Source organism: Triturus cristatus, chromosome 9, assembly GCF_964204655.1.
Source record: "Triturus cristatus chromosome 9, aTriCri1.1, whole genome shotgun sequence".
NCBI lineage: Eukaryota > Metazoa > Chordata > Amphibia > Caudata > Salamandridae > Triturus > Triturus cristatus.
This window is the reverse complement of record NC_140592.1, coordinates 1,212,078,205-1,212,098,569: the sequence shown is the minus strand read 5'-3', so window position 1 is coordinate 1,212,098,569 and position 20,365 is coordinate 1,212,078,205. Positions and strand designations below refer to the sequence as shown.

Genomic DNA, 20,365 nt, shown 5'->3' with positions numbered 1-20,365 from the left:
ATAAAAGTGGGAACCCGTGTCCTTTGATCGAAGAAGCCTGGGTCATACAATTCATTTTCAGATAAGAGTTTCTCCAGTGCTTCCCCCTTTTTTGAGTGCTCAAAGTGTTGCGGGGATGTAAAATCTGGCCCATCAATGTCAATTAACAAACAGTTATGACTACATAAGTGCACATTAAAATCGCCTAACAAAATATAGTGGCAAAAAGTGGTTTGCTTTAGAGTGTAGGTATTTAAAAAGTTCGACAGCCAAAGCAGGTGAACATTCGGTGAGTCCCCTTGCTGGGAATTATAACAATTCACTAGTAATAATTTCGTGTTATTAGTGAGTTTAAATTCCAAGATGAGAAAATTATTGGATGAACAGGATATCCTGCTAACTGTCCCTCTTAGTTTCACCGATACCAGGACCAATAAACCCCCTATAGCCCTCCCAGACACTGGTTTTATTGCTGGGACAAAATAAGACGTAAAACCGTCCAACCAAAAATCACAATCGATTTCCCAAGTCTCTTGAAAAGCCATAATATCGTAGTCCCTCAAGAAACTTAACCAGGAGGTATTATCTCTCTTGGACCGTAAACCCGCCACATTCCAAGTTACCATCTTGAAGTTTGCTCCCTTAAGATTACCATGGGTCATTTGACTGCAATTAATATCAACGGGGTTCATAAGTGCATGATCTTTTTCCTGAGGCGCCAAACCGGGGCAAGACTCAACCCCTATACCCTCGGTGGCCTCTCGTCAATCACACATATCCAGGGAAGAAAATACCTCAAATCGATTGCGTATAGGGATATTAGACCCATACTTAAAGTAATTTTCTCCTCCAGGACCCTGGTTGGAAAACGGCGTCAATGCTGTCCCTGGTATATGATTTCTCGATTTTATACTAAGTGGGAGGTCTCTGGGGGGGTAGTTATAAAAGAAACCAAGGGGACGCACCTGGATACTGTTTTCGTCTTGTACCAGAGAGGCAGCCCTCAATAAGACAGTAGCCACATGTTGTGAATATCTAAAGTTAACTATTATACATTCACCTACACAAGATTTTTTCGAAGGCCCAATCCAGTTCACTCGTCTAGTGCTTAAGATATCATTAGCAAAATTGAACGGGAATCCACACTTCCTGTGCAACCAGGAAACAGTTTTGTGTTTAAGAGAGTCATGTGATTCCTTATACGTTCGGTCTGAGTGACTATCCTGGGGCGGTACATTAGTTAAAATCACAACATAAGGGGAACATGCCGGGGGTAAGTTTATAGATCTACATTTCTTTTCCTCCTGGCTATTGAATGACGCAACCGACCCCGTTGAAACTGGTATAGCAGTTCTTTGTGCGAGAGTGGGCTCTGGTAAAGTTGGTGTAACCGGGACTTTAGTATTTGGGGGCTGGAGTGTTTGCTGTTGGTTTACTACTCTGGCTACATTCTCTTGCCCAGCTATGCCCGTCACCTTATTGTTGCTATCTATCAATTTTAGATGTTTTGTTAGCAAGCCTCCTAGCCCCTTGACCTCATCGGCCACAGCGTCTAGTTTCCGAACTAGGGGTTGCACAAACTGATCTAGTTTGGATTCAAATATAACCTCTAGGGAGCGCAATAATTGGGACAGTTGATCAGGGTCTATTAGGCTGTTTACGACATTACTATCTACTCGAGAGTTTGGGGGCTCGTCTAAATTAACCTGTGCCTGTTTAGTAATGTCAACCCTTTTTATAGACTCCCCCCCCCCCCCCCCCCTTTTACTATGCTGCTTCCTACAGTTCCTGACTGGTCTAGCAACAGAGGTGACCTCGTCGGTAATTTCACTCGGTATGTATGTTTCAGCCGCTGAAGAATCCATGTGAACCTGGGCTGTAACCTGGGCTGTAACCGTGGAAGCAGCTATAGAGGCCGGCTCGCAAATACCATGTTCCAGCGGCCTCTCTACCAAAGGCAGAGGAACTTGGGTACTTAATGGCGGACTATCCATTCCCAAAGAGGCCCTTCGGTCGTTGTTTATTTTGTTTACCTTTTTCACCAAGTAATTATCAAGAGGACCTAACACCGATGTAAATGAGTCCTTTAGGCCTATAGGCATTGTGAGTACTCACAAATTTATTAGTTGTCAACAGCAATGGAAAGAATGGGATCTCGCTAGCACCTCAGGAACAATATAACAGGGTAACACTTTACCAGAGACGAAGTCCTCTGAGTCCTGGTACGCCAATACCAAACGCAAAGGGTATGGCCCAGCCCAGCCACGGCCAGTCCCGGACTGTCACAGACTGTCCCGCCCTTGTCCCGGGCTTAGCCCGGCGCCGCCCGCGCGCGTCCCGCGACGCGGGAGAAGAGGTAGACTTTTTAAGCGCCTCCGGGCGCGTAGATGGCGTCAGGGCCCAAAGGAGTCTGGGGGCTGTAGTCTCCCCCCGCTCCGAGCCGCGATATACAGTAGCGGCGGCGGGGGAGACACACAGCCGAGGAGACCCAAGAGGCAGCGACCACTGGACCGGGCAGCAATGCGACCAGCAACACCCCCTGCAGGTAAAGACAAATCCGAGGTTCGAGCTTCCCCGTAGTCAAATGGTAATGATTCAGATGGGCAGGTGTATTCCTCCAACTCGTGACCACCGAGAAGTCAGGAAGAAAGGCTGGGCACACGGAGAGCATCAAGGAAGCAGGGATGTGGCCGCTGAATGAACTCAAGACGGAAAGGGCCAGGACACTGAAGCTGCGCCGGAGAGGGTGCCACACCAATGTAGTAACCAGCAGGATATGTCTAAAAGGACATCCCAGGGCCCAGTAAGAAATTCGCTTACAACGACAGCGCTAGGAAAGACGCAGCACAAAATCCCCGGTCACAGAGGGCACATTGAAGGCGCGCGCGTGAAAGGTCCCGCGCGCAGCCGCGGGCTCCGTTCCTCTCGCGGGCCCCCTCACAGCTGTCCGGAGCCTGTGGACATTTCCCGTCTTCGAGCTGGGCACGAGGAGCGGGGCTGAGGCAGTCCTCCCGTCCACCTACATTTAGGAAGCCGCCTGCAGCAGCGACGCACACAGGGTCGGGTCTGGCCTCAGTCTCCCCCCGCACCGCTGCGCTTCAGACTAGTTTCAAGGCAGTAAAATGATCTGCGCGTTATCAATTTCAGAGTCACCTTGTTCATTTTCATTGGTCTGCTCATGAGTATCATTCTGCTCATGGATATCATCATTGTTTTGTTCTGTTTTACCGAGTGCATCAGCAGTACTCTGGCCAGAGGATTCTCCATCTTTAGGTTTCCCTTGGGTGATAAAGTTCAGGATTGCTCCTTCCTGTGACACTACGAAAGCCTGCTGAGCCACCTTTCTCTTTCGTTTCGAATAACTAGATTTGTGTACTCAAATTCTCTTCATTTTGCTTGCAATGCAGCGGGCGAGGCTAGCAGTGGGTAGGGAAAAAAAGAAGACAATCAGCAGTGGCGGCTGCTGAAAGATTTTGATGTGTCATTTTTATTTTCTTGCAAAAACAACAGTTGATGGACAGAATGCAGAACAATGTCATACATTCACCCCAGTACAGAGATCTGGGCCTAAATCCATCGTTTTTTTGCTCACCACACCACCCCAGTTCAGGCATGGCCATATGCAAATCAGCCTTGACCCTGTGCCTCATGGGAACAGTCCAGCCCAAACTGCCAAGCCATGTCTTCCCTGGACTACACAATGAAGGACCAGCATACCTTAATGAACGAGTGAATTTCCACCAACCTACCAGGAAAATATGTTCCAGAACCATCTCCCTAGCAGCCACCCAATGCAGCCGCTGATAAAACATTGGATTTGGAAGAGGGCGCCTTTAACTGGGGGCTCTCACTCAGCAAAAACCCACCCCCGGATGACGTCACGCTGTGCCGCCCAATAAGGAGGGACGTGGACAGGAAGCGGGTGGGCAAGCACACCAAAGAAGAAGCAGACGCGGTGAACCGAAGCGTGATCCTGTACGGATCAGCGGAGGAGACCAGAGGGAGGCGAGCCGGAACAACGATCCCAACAGAGGCCCGAGTCCGCCAGGAGGCCCTCGAGACCACGAGCAGTCCGGCCACGCTCCAGGAGGAGCGTGGCTCAACAAGGTACGGGAGCGGGTATCGGGCTGGTTCGGGAGGCGGGAGGAGCATCCGGAGGTCTAGCCGGGTCTCTCTCTCTTTCTCTCTCCCCTCAACCCACTTCTCCTCTACCTCGAGCACTCTCACGGAACCTCCCCCCCCCCTCACATAACGGACTTTTTTTTGTTCTGTGTAGCACGGTGCAAGGTGATCCATCACTCCCCAGCCCTTTACTACGTACTAGTATCAGAACTGGCTTCTCAAACCCGTTCTCCTCTGTCCCATATTTCTTTCCAACCAGGAGCCAACAGAGAGACGGCGAGGCCGAAGACGTGAAGCGGACTACTCAGCCTTTAAAAGAGGACTATCGCCTACCTTAAAAGGACCCCTATCATCCTCCACAGAAGTATCGGTTACGAGAAGGAGACGCTTATTAAGTTCAATAAAACCTTCATTGGGAGGCGCTGGCTAAGTTGCGCCCGGAGAAATCCCCTGGCCCCAACGGGTTCCCAGCGGAATTCTTTAAAAGAATGGCTGACCTCCTCAGCACGCATATACTGGCATTATTTAATGGGGCACTGGAGGAGGGGACGCTCCCACCAGATCTTCGCATGGCTACGATAGTACCTATCTATAAGCAGGGCAAACCGCCGGACGTGTGCGCCTCCAACCGTCCAATATCTCTATTGAATATTGAGGTGAAACTCCTAGCGACAATCCTGGCCCTCCGACTCCGAAAGTTGGTGTCAGGCCTGATTCATTTAGACCAGACGGGTTTCCTGCCGGACAGGGCGACTAGACATAACCTACGGAGGACGCACAACTGGTTGATGGAGGTATGTGCACGTGAGGGGCCCCATGTTTTTCTCTCCCTAGACGCCGAAAAAGCGTTTGACGCGGTGCATTGGCCCTTCCTAGATAGCGTGCTGATAAAGTTTGGTCTTGGCCCCAAATTTAGACAGTGGATTAAGCTTCTCTACACGGACCCACGAGCGCGGGTTAAAGTCAATGGTGCCCTCTCAAAGGACTTCCCCATACGGAGAGGGACCCGTCAGGGATGTCCTCTATCCCCGCTACTATTCGCCCTCACCATAGAAGTGCTGGCATGTGAAGTACGGCAGGATAGTCGGATAGCTGGTTTTCAAATCCAACAGGGTGAGGGATATGAAGAAAAGATCTCCCTATACGCAGATTACATCCTGCTATATGTTACATCCCCGGAGGTCTCGATCCTGAGACTATTCTCGCTGCTGGAACGCTATGGGTCGTGCTCGGGTTATACGATCAATTGGCATAAATGGGTCCTGTACAATCCTGGGGAGAGAGACTTGGAGGGAGCGATACCCGAGAAACTACGGGTGACGACCGACGGGTTTGTATATCTAGGTAATTTACATAACAACCAGTAGCTCTGTCTCATTTGCGAAGAACGTCCAACGGGTTCTAATGAACTTTAAGGAGGATGCGTCCAGATGGAAGACCCTCCCACTCACAATGTTGGGGCGGGCGGCAATGTATAAAATGATCACCTTACCGCGATTCCTCTATGCCCTACAAAACGAATATTTCCCCCTCCCGTGTCGGGTGTTTCAAGAAATAAATGAGGGTTTGAGAGAACTGCTTTGGTTGGGGAAACAGCCTAGAATAGCGCTAGAGACGCTACAGAGAACCCAGTACAATGGAGGAATCTCGCTCCCAAACGTAGAGGCATACTACAGGGCAGAGCATCTGGCACCGATAAACGACTGGTTACATGCCCCGGCAGACCACCCCACATATAGACTGGAAAGGGCAAAATTAGAGCTCCGCACATGCCTGCACTATCTTTATGGAGGGAGGGGGAAGGCTGCACTACTATCGGCAACGAGGGTGACGGTAGAGCTCTGGGATAGGGCGACAAGACGAATCGGTTGGCGGCACAAACCGTCGAGACAAACCCCCATCTGGAGGTGTGCCTGGTTGCGAGAGCTACATAAGCTGAACGGATTCCGACGGTGGGATGACATTGGCATCTCCGTGTTGGGTGACCTCCAGCGCCGGGGCACCATAAAGTCCTTCCGGGAATTAAGGGCAGAGTATGGCCTGCACAGTTCCCAGTTCTTAAAGTACGCACAATTACGCCATGCATGGCAGGCAGAAGCAGCGCTGTCGGCCCCCTTGCCGGAATATTCGCCGCTGGAGGGCCGCCTATTACAGGAACAGGTGCAGGACAAGCTAGTCTCCTTGACGTATAAAAACCTAATCAACAACATGCCGGACGGGTTGGTCAAACTGTGTGTGGGAATCGAATGTAGGAGAAATGGACACGCTGCACTGGGAAACGGCCCTGATGCACCCGAGGGTAGTGGCAATAAAATCCAGACTCCGACTCATCCAATATAAGATCTTACACAGCGTCTACTATGATCGACTCCGCCTACACCGAATGGGGAGGGCCGCTGACCCCAGCTGTTTGCGGTGTGGACATGCAGAAGGCAACTTCTACCACACCATCTGGGAGTGTGGGGTTCTTCAAATGTATTGGGCCCAGATAGTGGGAGAACTAGGGAAAGTACTTGAGATGATCCTACCCCTGGACCCCAAACTAGTTCTATTAGGGCTAACGAATGACACAGACCTGACTCGACCCCAGCTCATTTTCTTAACACTAGCATTAGTGGTGGCCAAGAGGGGTGTGGCGCGGGAATGGGGAGCCCAGAACCCCCCGAGGCTCGAAGACTGGAGGAGGGGGATGGATATGTATATGGCGGCCGAAAGAGTAACATACAAAGCACGGGGCTGCCTGAAAAAATTCGCCAGAGTGTGGGGGAAGTGGCGACAATATCACGGCCTGGATGGGGAGCTATGAGGGGGAAGAGAGGGCTGTGCTGCCAGCCAGGTTTCACATGAACACGACCTGGATACACCGTGAGACACCCATGGATGGCGGGTGCCTCTATATTAACGTATCGAGATGTCTGTGGGTATGCGGGGGGAGGGGGGCGGTGGGTGGTAATAGAGCACTCAGAGATGGACGCTTCACTGTGACATGCTTATTATGTTCTGCGTTGGAAATGCAATTAAAAATAAATAAAAAAAATGAAATAAAACCTTCATTAACCCGCCCCAGGTGTCACATTGTTCAATCCCTTCACCCCCTCTACACTCACACCCCCCACATTCGCTGCAGCGGGGGCCGCTCCTTCTCCTACATCACCGTCAAGTCCTGGAATGACCTGCCCCTCCACCTCCGAACGGCATCCGCCCTGGCAGACTTCAGAAAGACACTCAAGACCTGGCTTTTCAATGGAGACACGGCACCCTCAGTGCCCTGAAACCGCTAGGGGTAATAGTGCTGCGCTGTACAAATGCGGATTGATTGATCCCCATTTGGCTCTGTGTGTGTCCAATGCAGGCCTAAAACAAAGACACTCTCTCATCAGACGGCCTTACCCCGCCTGTCGTGCCCTGAACTTGCTGTCAGTTGCCTGTGTCTCTGAGCCAGCCCCACCAGCTTCTGCTATTTTCCCTGAACAGTGACAAGACCATTTCCACCGGTCCATCCCCCCCCCCCCCCCCCCCTTCCTGCTCTAGATGACTATGAAGGTAATACTGTTTCCAAGTCTGGACTGCTCTGGCCTGTGCCTCTAAGTAAAGCAATAATTTACCTTGAGGAGACTTGAAATATATAAGGTTTTGGTGTGTACCATGTAAATGGCCAATAACACCGTTATATGTTTAGCAACGTTTGTTTTATTTTTTGCATTTCTTTGCTGTATTGTGAAGCAATTGTCATTTTTTCACTTGAAAAGGCTTTTCTCTTTGAAATCCAATTGCATTTCCTGGGGGAAATCATGCTCAGCGTCATATTTAGAAATGCATCTGCCACACCCAAGAGTTTAGAGATTCCGCATGTTAATGGCTGATTGGTAAACTTATGCTTACAGACGTGGAGCATGTAAAGAACTCCAATTAATCTCTTCTACTCCCAATTGTAACTTAGATTTTGGCAGAATTCGAATTTCTAAATATGCGCACGTATCCTGTGATTTTTTAAATGGTGGAGCATAATACTTTCTCAGAATTCTAGTGGGCAAGCAAAGCAAGCAGACCAAACTTCCAAAAGGGTTTGGGAAGGGGTCCCCCCAAGAAGAGCATTGTTAAGCAATTTGAGGAGAAGGGTCCCCCCAAACAAGAATATTTTTTAAGCAAATTGAGTCAAATGGTATATTTTAAAGCATAATTTTCACATACATGTTGCTCAAAAACCGCAGGACCTTGAAGGGCACTTATTAAATACAGAGGTGCTTTAATGGTGTGCAAGTCACTCCCCAAGAGTTGACCCCATTGTACTCAAAACGTTAAGTGGGAGCCTCTGTATGTGAATAATTACCTTCGTTGTGCCAGGGCTAGAATCTTGTCATAGATGTCTCGCCTGTGCCATGGTACCCCTTTAATGCCCAAAATGACATACCATATCCCTGCGCCACAATTCTTATCATTAACTGCATCCATATACCATGGGTGACCCATATGTCACAAATTACCTCTATTATGTCAGAGCCAGCATTTTGTCATGTTGCCAGTCTTCCCACCCCATATGCCATGATTGCCCTTTCTAATGCCACAGATTGTCTCCAGTAAATTAGCAACAGCATTTTGCCACAAATGCCCCATATGCAAAGAATTATTGCTAGTGTGCCAGAGCCAGCATTGGGTCATGGGTGCCTCTTATGCTAAGAGGTCCAGTATGCCCTCAGTGTTGTTAATTCCAAGCATGGAATCCAATATGCCAGCACCAGAATTTTGCCACAGGTGTCCCATATGCCAAGAATGACCTCCCTCCCCCTTATTCATTCTCACTGACTCACTCAAACATACTCTCTAATCCTAACTTGGTATCACTTATTCCTACTCACTCTGATTCACTCATTCTCATTTTGAGCCTGATTTAGATTTCGGGGGATGGGTTACTCTCTCACAATGGGGACGGATATCCCGTGCACCGAAATATATAAATCCATAGGATAGAATGTGTTTTATATTTCGGCGGACGGAATATCCGTCACTATTGTGACGGAGTAACCCGTTCGCCGAAATCTACGTCAGGCACATAATTACCCAGTCACTCACTTTGACTCATACAAGCACACAAATGCTTGCACAACTTTTCAGAGGAGTTTTTTTATTTACTTACCTTCAGGTACCTGCACTGTTCTGCTTCAGCTGCTGGGTAAACTCTTTGCACTGGAACACAGCTGCCTTCTGCTTCGAGAACTGAAGTAAAAGGCTCCAGCTGCCAGTTTTATACTTTTTCGTCTCACTCTCTTGCATCCTGTCCCAAGATGGGGTGGGGTCAGTGAGACTCCTCACGCCATGACGAGGTGGAAGAGTGTGAGGTGACGCCTTGGTTGATGGTTAGCCCTGGGCACTGCAGGCACTGCAGGCACACGCGCCCTGGGCTGCCTGTACCAGTGATGCTGCAGTGAACCACGAACTGGAAGGCCCTGAGGCGTGGCAGGAACCTGTGGCCAGGACTGGGACTTCGCCAGCCCTGTCACGCTCTCCCAGGGTTAGGGCAGGTGCCATGTGCACCTGTGCCATCCATCAGAAAGATTTACTGCCTCAGGGACATGTTTTGTATTATACCACTAGTAAATAATAGTCTATTATTCACTAGTGGTATTACAAAATTAGCAGAAGCAAAGATGAGCCGCCACTGAAAAGGACAGGTTTTATTCTCCAAAACGCTTCAAATGTGAATCAAGAGGAATAATTTCAGAGCTGCGTTCTCTCTTATTTGTCATTGTAGGTTCTCTTCCCAGCGATCCTGACCTTTCTCCTTTCCTCTTGCCTTTGTTTTAGATTTCTGATGTATGGTACAATCAGGGTCGAGGGCAGTTGATTGGGAGCGGGTATCTATCCTTCCACCTTGTACAAGGCTTTGAGACTGCAAGTAGGTAGTCAGATTTTAGAGTTGAAGTGTTTCCAGTATTGAACTGTGTTACTGGCCCTATAAGCTTTAAAATCCTTTCTGCAAAAACAAAAGATGAGCCCTTTGATACTAACCAAGGGATGTTTTGTGAAGGGCCATGAATCGCAAATGTGGGCCTCTTTATTTGGGAGGCCTGGTCCTATTTATGGTCCCAACCCGATCCAGATAGAGTAGTTTTGGGCATTTCCAAGACCTCCAATGGAACTTTAGCAACCGCCTTGCTGGAATTTGTCGCCCCAAGTGGGACGGGTATGCCCAGTGCTCGCTGTGCAACTGGATTCAAGCTTGCCTGACTGATGAGAGGTGAAACCCCGAAACTGGTACCAGGATTCTTGTTTTTGGTCCAGGGAGGGCCTGGCTTGGTAGTTCGGGCTGGACTGTTCCCATGAGGAGCAGGGTTAAGACTGATTTGCATATGGCTGGGTCCAAACTGGAATGGCATAGTGAGCAAAAACACACTGGATTTAACCCAGATCAGTGACTGCGGATGAATGTTTGATTTGTTCAGCATTCCGTCCATCATCTGTTCTTTTTGCATTTGCAGGAATTTAAAGCAGTTGCAATCAGGTCACAAACATGAATGTCTTCAGTGAGTGCTTATCTCACTGCGCCATCTTGTTAGAACGTGATTTCTTGGTTTGGGAGAGGAAACAGAAGAAGAAAACCACAATCAATATAACTTGTAGTGAGAAATAAACCTTCCATGGGACGGTCTACTTGTAAATGCCCGTTCAAGAAGAGTTTTCAACCCACAATGAAGGCAGAAGTAAACTGTTAATGAATAACTGTCACTTTTTCATTTTAGTGACTATGAAGTGAAAGCTCAGACTGGTATAAGACTCTAAAGGCTCGGCAGTTCCACTTTAAAAGTAACTTTAGAACTACAGTCGGGCATCTCCCGAAATTCTGCACGACTGCACCTGTTACAGATGTAGAAAATAGAAACGTGCTGTTTATATCTAAGGAACTGCTGTATTCCGTTTATACACTAGGGGGCGCGGTATACCTAGAAATGTTGTCCACATTGCTGTTGGACGTAAATTAAAACGGGAGTGAAAATATAGGAAAATAATCATTTTTTTCGAATTTTTTACCAGGGATAGGATGCTGAAGAGAAATATATTACGATAATGCAAGTGCCTATGCCGGTGAATACGCGCCATTTTATATCTCAATTTAGGACACTGCTTTAAATGGAAAAATATAAGTGCAGGTACTCATCAAACGGAGTTAGGGGTGTGGCTAGTGGGCGGGGCTAAGGTGGGATATGATACAATGGCACTTCTTCCATCTGATGTGTATTCATTTTGTACTTGCATTATCCTTGTTAGTAATCTCAAATTCTGCATATGTGCAGATTCCCTCGGCACATGTAGCATCACACATGCTTAGTAATTAATAGCCGTTTTGCTGTTATGACCCACTAAAATATGTATGCAGCCCATTGCACTTAAAATGATCGACATATTCTGTGTGGTCGTTGGCCAGAAATGTTTTCACACTGCTCCACACTGGGATTTGTAAACCTTCCTTGTCTGATCATGAGCCGTTGCTGTGATTTAGGCCAGCCTGTGATGTTGGGCTGCCGATGTACTATCGTGCACAAGTGATGCGGGGTCCTGGTTCAGCCCTACCAGACCTGGCCTCTGGAATTTCAGATCTTTGCTCTGTACCTTGTTTCTCACAGAGAACGCAGAGCACGAAAAGATCAGGATGAGCTCACGAAGAATAGAGCGAGGTTCATAATGGCGTGCATGCAAAAACGTGTGAAACAGAGGGGAGACTTTTAGCTTTATATTATATTTTAACTTTCTCATCCTTTTTCCTTCATTCTCAAGAAAGCCAACAGAAAATAACATTGAAATGTATCTCTCTAATAACTCTTAGGTATTTCCAATATGTTGACATGTATACATTGGGGGTCTGTAACGTCAGTGGCCATGGTCCTTCCACCTATCTTTACTACATGCAAGGAAATTGCAGGGGGAAACTCTGGCACCGCAGCTTCAACATGCGCACTCCTGGACTACTGCTTTACCATTTTTTTCTTTTAACCCCTTGCCTGCTCATGACGGAACCACTCCGTCATGAGCCACGGGCGCCGTGTGCTCATGACGGAGTGGTTCCGTCATGCTGCGGCCGTTGCGGCCGCTCCGCCCACGCGGCACTGATTCCCCGCCTGTGCGGGCGAACAATGCAAGTGGGCGGAGTCGTGACGGAACCACTCCGTCATGAGCACAGCATGCCCGTGGCTCATGACGGAGTGGTTCCGTCATGAGCATGGCGGCGCCGCGCTCACCCCGAACCCCCCCAGCACCGCGGCAAAATTTGTGCCGCGGCGAAGGGGTTAAACCAGGTAACACCAGACCGTGTTTGTACAGTCCTGGGCATCGTCCCTCCTTTAGCACCGTAGTTTTCAAGAGATCTCATTTAAAGGGCTCATCGTTATTTCCTCTTATTTGCAATGAGATCTCAGCACTGTGGGGCACTGGGTGTTGGTAGTTTAGTATGTGAATTTGGGCACTGTCACACTGGATCTGCAGCGGGTGTGCGGAGCATCGTAGAGGCAGTGATAGGTGGGACCTGTGTTCGTTTTTAAGCGCTATGGAAATAAATCAATGACAAACATTTTTAGCGGCTGGAAGGGGGATGTCAAACATCTCAACTATCCCTCTTTACGAGTCATGAATCCACCAGCCCAGGCGTGGCACCGCCAAGCATGAAGGCAGATATGTAATCGTGTCTCCCTCACACCTGGTCCTCTTACATCCTCTTTAGTTGGTGTCAGAAGGTGAGTAGATAAATATTCTAGGGTAGATTCTTTGTAACACTATGCACATCTCATTATTTTAGCTCAGTTATCCCTAAGGATGACATTACATTCTTTGTGAACAGTATTACAATTCAGGCATTACTGCCACCACACTTTAGAATACTTAGCATCTGCCACCCTCTGCTTGAAGCCACCGACCATCTAGGAGCTCCTAGGCCCCTCATTCAACCTATCCTACGTAACACATGGAAGTATGTTTAAGGCCTCAAATAATCAAGACTGACTGGCTTGTGGTGTCTTCTGGCACAGAGGTAATCTCAGCTCACAACCCACATTTCCTTATCAGATTCGTGACTTAACAGGGGTGTTTTGGGACAGCCTAAAAGAACTCACTATGGATTCTGCAAGTCTCTCTGCTTGCTGGACATGTCTTGGAATTATACCCAATTCATCCATTCCCCATCTTAATGATTGGTACAATGATAAGATAGAGCAGAGGATCCTTGTCTTACAATGTTTTAATGCATTTTATGCAGCCATGCCAGATTCTATTAATTGCCGTCCCCTCTCCACCATCCCGCACACACGCGCACACTCGCCCCTAGTCCTCTCTCATCTTAACACGGGACGATAGAAAACAATAAATGCAGCAAAAGAGCATCACAGATCTGTCCTTTTTCAGATCCTGCAGGAAAATGGAGCCCAGCTAACCCCCTTTTCATTTTAAGGGTTGGTCAGAGACCGCTTTAGCTGTCTCATCAGCCTTATGAAATTAATTTCCAGAAATAAAAAATGCACATGTAGAGGGGAATTTTACTCAACAGTCTTCATCGCTGGGTCTGTTCAGCTGTCATCCACATTCTGCTTCCACTCACCACAGCAAATAGCATGGGGTAAAAGCGGCAGCCCATGAAGTCAACTAACCACCTTGCACTATGAGTGACGACAATTTTCCTAATCACATGGGCACATTTGCCTTAAAAAGTGCACCTCGCTGCCAGGCTGGTGGGCCAGTACTTTAGTTTGGCAGTTTTTATCCATTTTTTAGTCACTGTTTGTGTTTAAAATAGGTCTCCAGGTTACAGTAATTAAGGGCCAACGTAGCTTTAACTTGCACCAATAAGAATCATAGGGGCATATTATCAAGCACGGCGATAAAATTATCGCCGCTTTATCGGCGATAATGGGCTTGATAATATGCTCTTGAGAATTCCCATAGAAGCCCAGGTTAGATGTCTAACCTGGGTTTCTATTGGAATTCTATAGAGCATATTATCAAGCCCATCATCGCCACTTTAGCGGCAGTTTTCTGCCGATAAAGCGGCGATAATTTTATCGCCCCGTCTTGATAATATGGCCCATACTTCCATGTGATGTGTATTAAATTTAAAAAGGGGTTCTAAACCAGTTGAGGAGAGGATGTTGCCGAACAACTAGAGAAATTGACCTTGAAACTGGAGAACCGGGTTCAAGTCTCACAGGGATGCTCAATATCCTATGATTCTGGGCAAATCAATTAATCTCCCTGTGCCTCGCAAAAAATTAATGTGTCCTTCTGTAATGCAACTGGTGCTCATGTAAAGTTCTCTAATACCTTGTAATCTAGTTTGTGCTGTATAAAACTCCCCCCCCCCAACCAAAAAACAATTCTAAGTCACATGCCTGATAGGGCGCACTGATACTGTTAAATTATATGCAATGGTAAATTCTTTTTTATTTAAAATAATTTTTGGATGCTTAAGCTTACCACATGTAGGAGGAATGTTTTCTTTTTTTGGGGCATATTAGTGCAATAATATATTTTTTTAATTAGCAATTGCACCAGCTTTACCAAGGCCACACCTAAAGGCTTTGCCAATACTTGTTTACCTAGTGCAGCTTCTTGATGCCAGACTGTTATTGTCAGGAAAGTGGAAGTATGCGATTCATTTTCACATAAATTATGGATCTGCCACATTTGCTACACCCTCTGCTGCATAATCTTCAGCTTTTAACAAAAAAAATTGTTTCTACCTCAAACAGTTCAAAGGTTAGTAAAATCCTACCGACACATGCTGCTGCGCAGTGCAAGGCCCTTTCCAAAGGTTGACTTCTCACCTTCCTGTTGCTTATTGCAATGTTTAAACTGAAGTGCAACCTATTCACAGACAGTGTTAACAAGTGTACAAATTACAAATAATTAAGTAATACAATCAGGAACTATTCTGCGTTACGCAGCATAAGTTGCCTTTTCTTGCGGCATAATTTAATCAACCCTGACGCATATTTACAGTGGCTCTGATTATTATTATTTATTTTCATTGGGCTTAGTACTCAAATTCTCGTGTGCAGACACACTCACACAGGCCCGAGCATACAAGCACATACCAAGCAGTCCGCACACTTTCTTTAAAACACCTTCTTAGACTTTCCAGATTCTATATCTTCCTCTTTCCCTTACACCTAAAGGCACACACAAGCCGCAAACACTCACAATCGGTCAAACACTAACACAAAAGGCTCACAGGATAAAGGACACTTTTAACTCCTTACCTCCCGTGGCTTCCTTAATTGCCCGGATTCCAGGGTGTTCACAAATGCACACCATAGTGTAACTGTGATTGACAGAGCAGTGTCTGAATGGTATGGACACTGCTCTGTTAAGCTCAGCGTGAACGTGAAATTCTCGACACCTACACGTAAAAGACATAATGAAACTGAGCTGCTGTTGAACGGTTCCAGTTCCGCAGGGGCTCAGCACAGGGCTACACGGGTAGTTTGGCTGTCAGAGTATCACAGAGGCAGGCGCCACCCTGCCTCTGCAGAATTAGCAAAGAACAACATATCAGACAATAGTACCGGTACTCTCCTTGGGGGGGGGGGGGGGGGGGGGGGAGGAGAAGTGCCGGTACTTGAAAGGATAAAAAAAAGAAGTGCCGGTACTCAGTACCGGTGAGTACCGGCCCATTTAAAGCACCGATTTAGGAACAGTTTCTAGACATTGTGATATATAGTTATAATAAAGGCCAATGGAACCATGCATGTATCAGGGCATGGCATTTTCTGCATTCTCATGGATCTGCCACATTTGCCACATACTGCAGCATCTGCTGTCTAATACCCCAAAAAATGTCTGTCTTGTTCACACAGCTCAAAAGTTACTTTAAAAAAGTCCTATCCACACAGCGGCAGATCCTTTGCAATGGCTAACTGGCCCCCTTTCAGTTGCTGATTGCTGTATTCAGGTGTTAAACTGTTTTTATTGTGGTGCCGCCTTGACAAGGCGCTATTAATATTTGCTAAAATGACAAAATAATGAAGTAATCCTGCTACTGGTAGTGCCGCATTATGCTGCATAATTCGCTTTTTTCTTGCTGCAGAATTACGTCGATCCTCCTGCCTAGTTTGGCCCTTCACTGCCACAGACATTCTTGGCCCTGGATAAAATGCAGCCGTTGCACGCGTCCTGCTGGGTCTAGCCTGTGCCTCTTGGGGAGCTCTTGTTCTCCATCCTCGTTGTGAGAGTTGGCTAGGCTTACTCTAGCCTTCTTCATGTGACCTCATCTTGGGAAAAGCCCTGTCTCCACAGTCGCAAGGAATTCCAGATAGTCCCTAACCTTGCCTGTAGCGCTATCCAGAGCTGAGTTCCTTCCACAGAGCAGGAGCTTCACCGCTTTCACCTCTTCTTGAAGGCTGGAAACATTAGGCACCGATCTAGATTGGAGTGTTCCCTCCTTTGAATATCTGCTGAGCTTTACTTGCAGGAATGCTGGACCATTGCCGTCTGTCCGCATTGTGAAGAAGGGCGTGAAGGTTAAGCATCCAGCTAACGAAAACTAGCGAAGACCTTCAGTGGCCAGTGACATGTGGTCATATGGCTGTACGTGTTGCAGTTGCCAAGCTGCAAATTCTTGAATTTGTATAGCCTTCTTAGTAAGGTAAGTAAAATACCTTCTTAATTAGTGAATCAACTTCTTAGTAAGGGTAGGAAAGTGGGTTTCTGTTGCAGTACCCCCCACTTTTTGCCTGAATTTTGAGGCAACCTTGACTGTAGAGTACTGGTTCCCTGCTAACCAGGTCCCCAGTACCAGTGTTCTTTTCCTAAAACTGTACCATGATTGGCACAACTTCAGACCCCACTGTAAGTCCCTAGTAAATGGTACCCCGGGTACCTAGGGCATTGGGACTGAACAGGGTCCCCTAGGGGCCCCTTACCAAGGCCAGGCAAACTGCTACTGCAGCCTACAAGCCTTCGTGCAGACAAAAACGACAAAGTTGACATGGCACACTGCCTGTGTGCCATGTCAAAACAACAAGAAAAGAAGGGAACCTGGCTGTCAATTCATGTACCGCTTTTTATTTGAGCGGACCCGAGCTACGACAGTTCTGAAGCTCTGAATGTCGTTAATCACATTCTTTTGAGAAATGTCAAAACATTTAAAAGAACATTTTCAATCGTGTCTGGGTGAAATACATTTCAATACACAAAGTGATATAAACTGAGGCACATGTGAAATAACAAAAATGACATACAATGAATGTGAACAGATAAACAAAACTTTGATAAAGCTTTTACAAGAATTACACCAGCAAAACATTCATGTGCTGTTGATCATACAAGGCAATTCCAGAAGACGAGAGAGCTTAAAGCTTCATCTATCATTGGGAACTGCTACCACGCTGGATGAATTAGAACTCCGTGGGGTATTTGTATTATTAAAAACCCTCAACAGAGGTCAGGAACAACTCTGTGTGTCCTTGGTGGCTTGAGAAGATGGAAAATGCCGACGCGTTTCCAATCCAAGCAATCAATCAGGGATTTTCATCAGGGCTAAAAGCACGGTGTAACCTGCATATTAAAGTTAAATAAAATAAAATTACCTTAAGTGAATCAGTCCCTTTCACTCCCATACTTATACTAGCAATGTTTAGTTGGAACTGATTTTACCTGAATTTTTAGTGGAGTTGTTGTGTTTCTTAATTATGAAAGTTTTCTTATATCCAGGACCTGAAAAACAGGACATTCGAGTCAAAATGGCTGTGTGTAATGTATTTTCAATCGAAGGTATCAGGATGAATGATTATTTCACTTACGAGCTAATGTAGTCGAGAGAAAATTTCAAGTGACTCCGTCGTTCGTTTCTATAGACAGTTACTTTGTTTCAACTTGCAAAATATGCAGCACGGCTGTCGTGTTAGCTGCAAGAAGATAGGAATAATATGTTTGTATTATTTCCTGACTTGTTATGTTATGTTATGTTAAGGAGGATTTATAGAATGCACGGCTACTCAAAAAGAGTGTCCCGGCGCTACGAGTGACTGCCTAAAAAGAAAGACGATCCCACATGCTTTCCGTCCTACCGTTCACGACTTTATAATTTATTGGTGGAACAGCCAGGTCTTAAGGTGGCGTCTGAAGCTAAGAAGTTCAGGGTCACTTCTGAGGGCCAAGGGTAGGGAGTTCCATAACTTGCTAACGATGTCACTTGTCACTTATGTTCCAATCTATAAGCCAAAGATCTTTGAATTCAGAAGCGCTTCTGGTGCACGCACTTACTTAATTATGTGTGTGTCCGTGCGCGCTGATCTCTCGTTGTCACGTTTCTCAAGGAACGCGTGGGGTCAGTCTATAGGATTAAAAAAAGGGGAAAGAAAATATATTCGCTATGTACTTAATACCTTTGCCAATTTACATTAATAATATAAGTGGGCGACACTTACTTATAAGCTGTCCTGTCTCTCGTATGTGAAAACTTTGTGTATGAGGATCCAACCGTCGTCTGGATCAGTTAGAAAAACCCATGAGATTTACATTAGCTATATCCTGTTTGACAGGAAATGTTCGGGGCTTTCTGGACAGTGCATGCTGGGATTAGTAGTTTTCTTCAGTTCAACAATCGTGAAAAGCAAAACGTTATTTTTTTTTAAAAAGGGGGCAAAGGAAGAACACTTCCTTATTTCATAATTACTGTCGGAACATCATTGATTGTACGATTTCTTTAAACGAGAGAAAAAAGTATTTCGAATACTCTCAGTTTTGCAACTGATTGTAGTTGCTGTTCTAAAAATATTTGAAAGACATGCACAACAGATTTTACAATGACTTCTTATTAGCGATATTCTTGATACCTGGGGTATTTACACGGGACTAGAACTATTCTGAGCATGTACATTTATAATTTGCAGTTAGCACCACATTTAATTAGAGATGCTCACAATACCTGAGTGATTTACAGAGGACATTAGCGTAAAATGTGGTGTAGCTCTGACATCTCATTTAGGCCGTCCATCACACAGTTGTATTTCATGATCAAATATGCTTCTCTTTTTTGAAGAAATGTTTCAGTATCACCACCTCTAGATGGTGGTTTAATGCCAGACAGAACTGTCCACACAAAATCTTTCTCTGTGTGTCTCTTCTCAATAAAGTGAGATACCATGGGTGCCGTTAGAACCTTTTGTTTTATTCTGCAGCGGTGTTGGACAATCCGCTGGTTAATTTGTTGTGTTGTTTTGCCAACATACAGCTTTGGGCATGGGCACGTGATGGCATACACGATATTTCTTGTCTTGCAGTTTGTGAACTCTTTGTGGACCCATTTGATGGATTTATACATGAATTCAGTGCCTTCGACAGTGTTGTTATAAACCGAACAAGTGCCACATTTGTGATGGCCTTCTATTGGTTTTAGATTCCACATTGTTCTCAAGTCTGTCCGGGCTTTGGTATTTCCCACGTCGGCACGTATTAAACGTTCACCAATGCTTTTATTTTTTCTCAAAGCAAAGAGAGGTTTTTGCAAGGGGCATTCAAGGCCCATAAGCAAATGCCAATTATTTAAAATTGCTTTTCGGAATTTATGGGTGTGTGGTCCATACGTGGATACACATCAGAGGCGCAACTAGAGCCAAATTTCGGGGGGGGCTGAGCAAAAATTTCAGGGGGGGCTGAACTTTAAGCAATAGGCAGAGTGGAGCTGCAGGGGCTCTTAGAAGGGGTGAAACAACAGCAAGGCCTTATTAACATGCAAATGGTCTTTTAAAGACCTGTAAAGTGCTCGGGTGCGGCTGCTTTTTTGCCCGGGAAGGTGTCTCATCCCGGGCTGCCACACACGACGGGGGGGGGCTGAAGCCCTTTGAGTCCAATGGGTGTTGCGCGCCTGATACACATACCAATTTGTCGAGTGGTTTCATGACTTTTTTAGTCAATAGCTCTTCTCTGGGTGTGTACCACGCTCTCTTTGTTGCATGTTTCAACATCTTTTTAGGGTATCCTCTTTCTTTTAGTTGTTCACACAGGGCATCATCATGTACCAGAAAATCTTCCTTGCGTGCACAATTACGCCTAATTCTTAGTAGTTGGCTATATGGCAAATTGTCCTTAAGGCTTCTTGGGTGGAAGCTCCGATAGTGTAGGATAGTGTTTTTGTCAGTAGGCTTGCGATGTAAGGTAGCAGTTAGCTTCTGTTCATGTACAAACACTTCTACATCTCGGAACGTCAAACGATGCTGAATTTGATGTCAGCATGTCGGTTATTTAGCCATTCAAAAAAGATGAGCAATGATTCTTCTGAGCCTTC

General features: G+C 46.3%; 1 long non-coding RNA gene across 1 annotated transcript; it reads right to left on the bottom strand.

Moving 5' to 3' along the window:
* Positions 1–17,252: 17,252 nt before the first annotated feature.
* On the bottom strand, positions 17,253–18,566 carry LOC146799639 (uncharacterized). Its single transcript, XR_014969299.1, has 5 exons — positions 18,507–18,566; positions 18,343–18,412; positions 17,880–17,984; positions 17,734–17,793; positions 17,253–17,634 (listed from the first exon to the last, which is right to left on the bottom strand). It is a non-coding gene; the product is annotated as an uncharacterized LOC146799639 (long non-coding RNA).
* Positions 18,567–20,365: the final 1,799 nt, after the last annotated feature.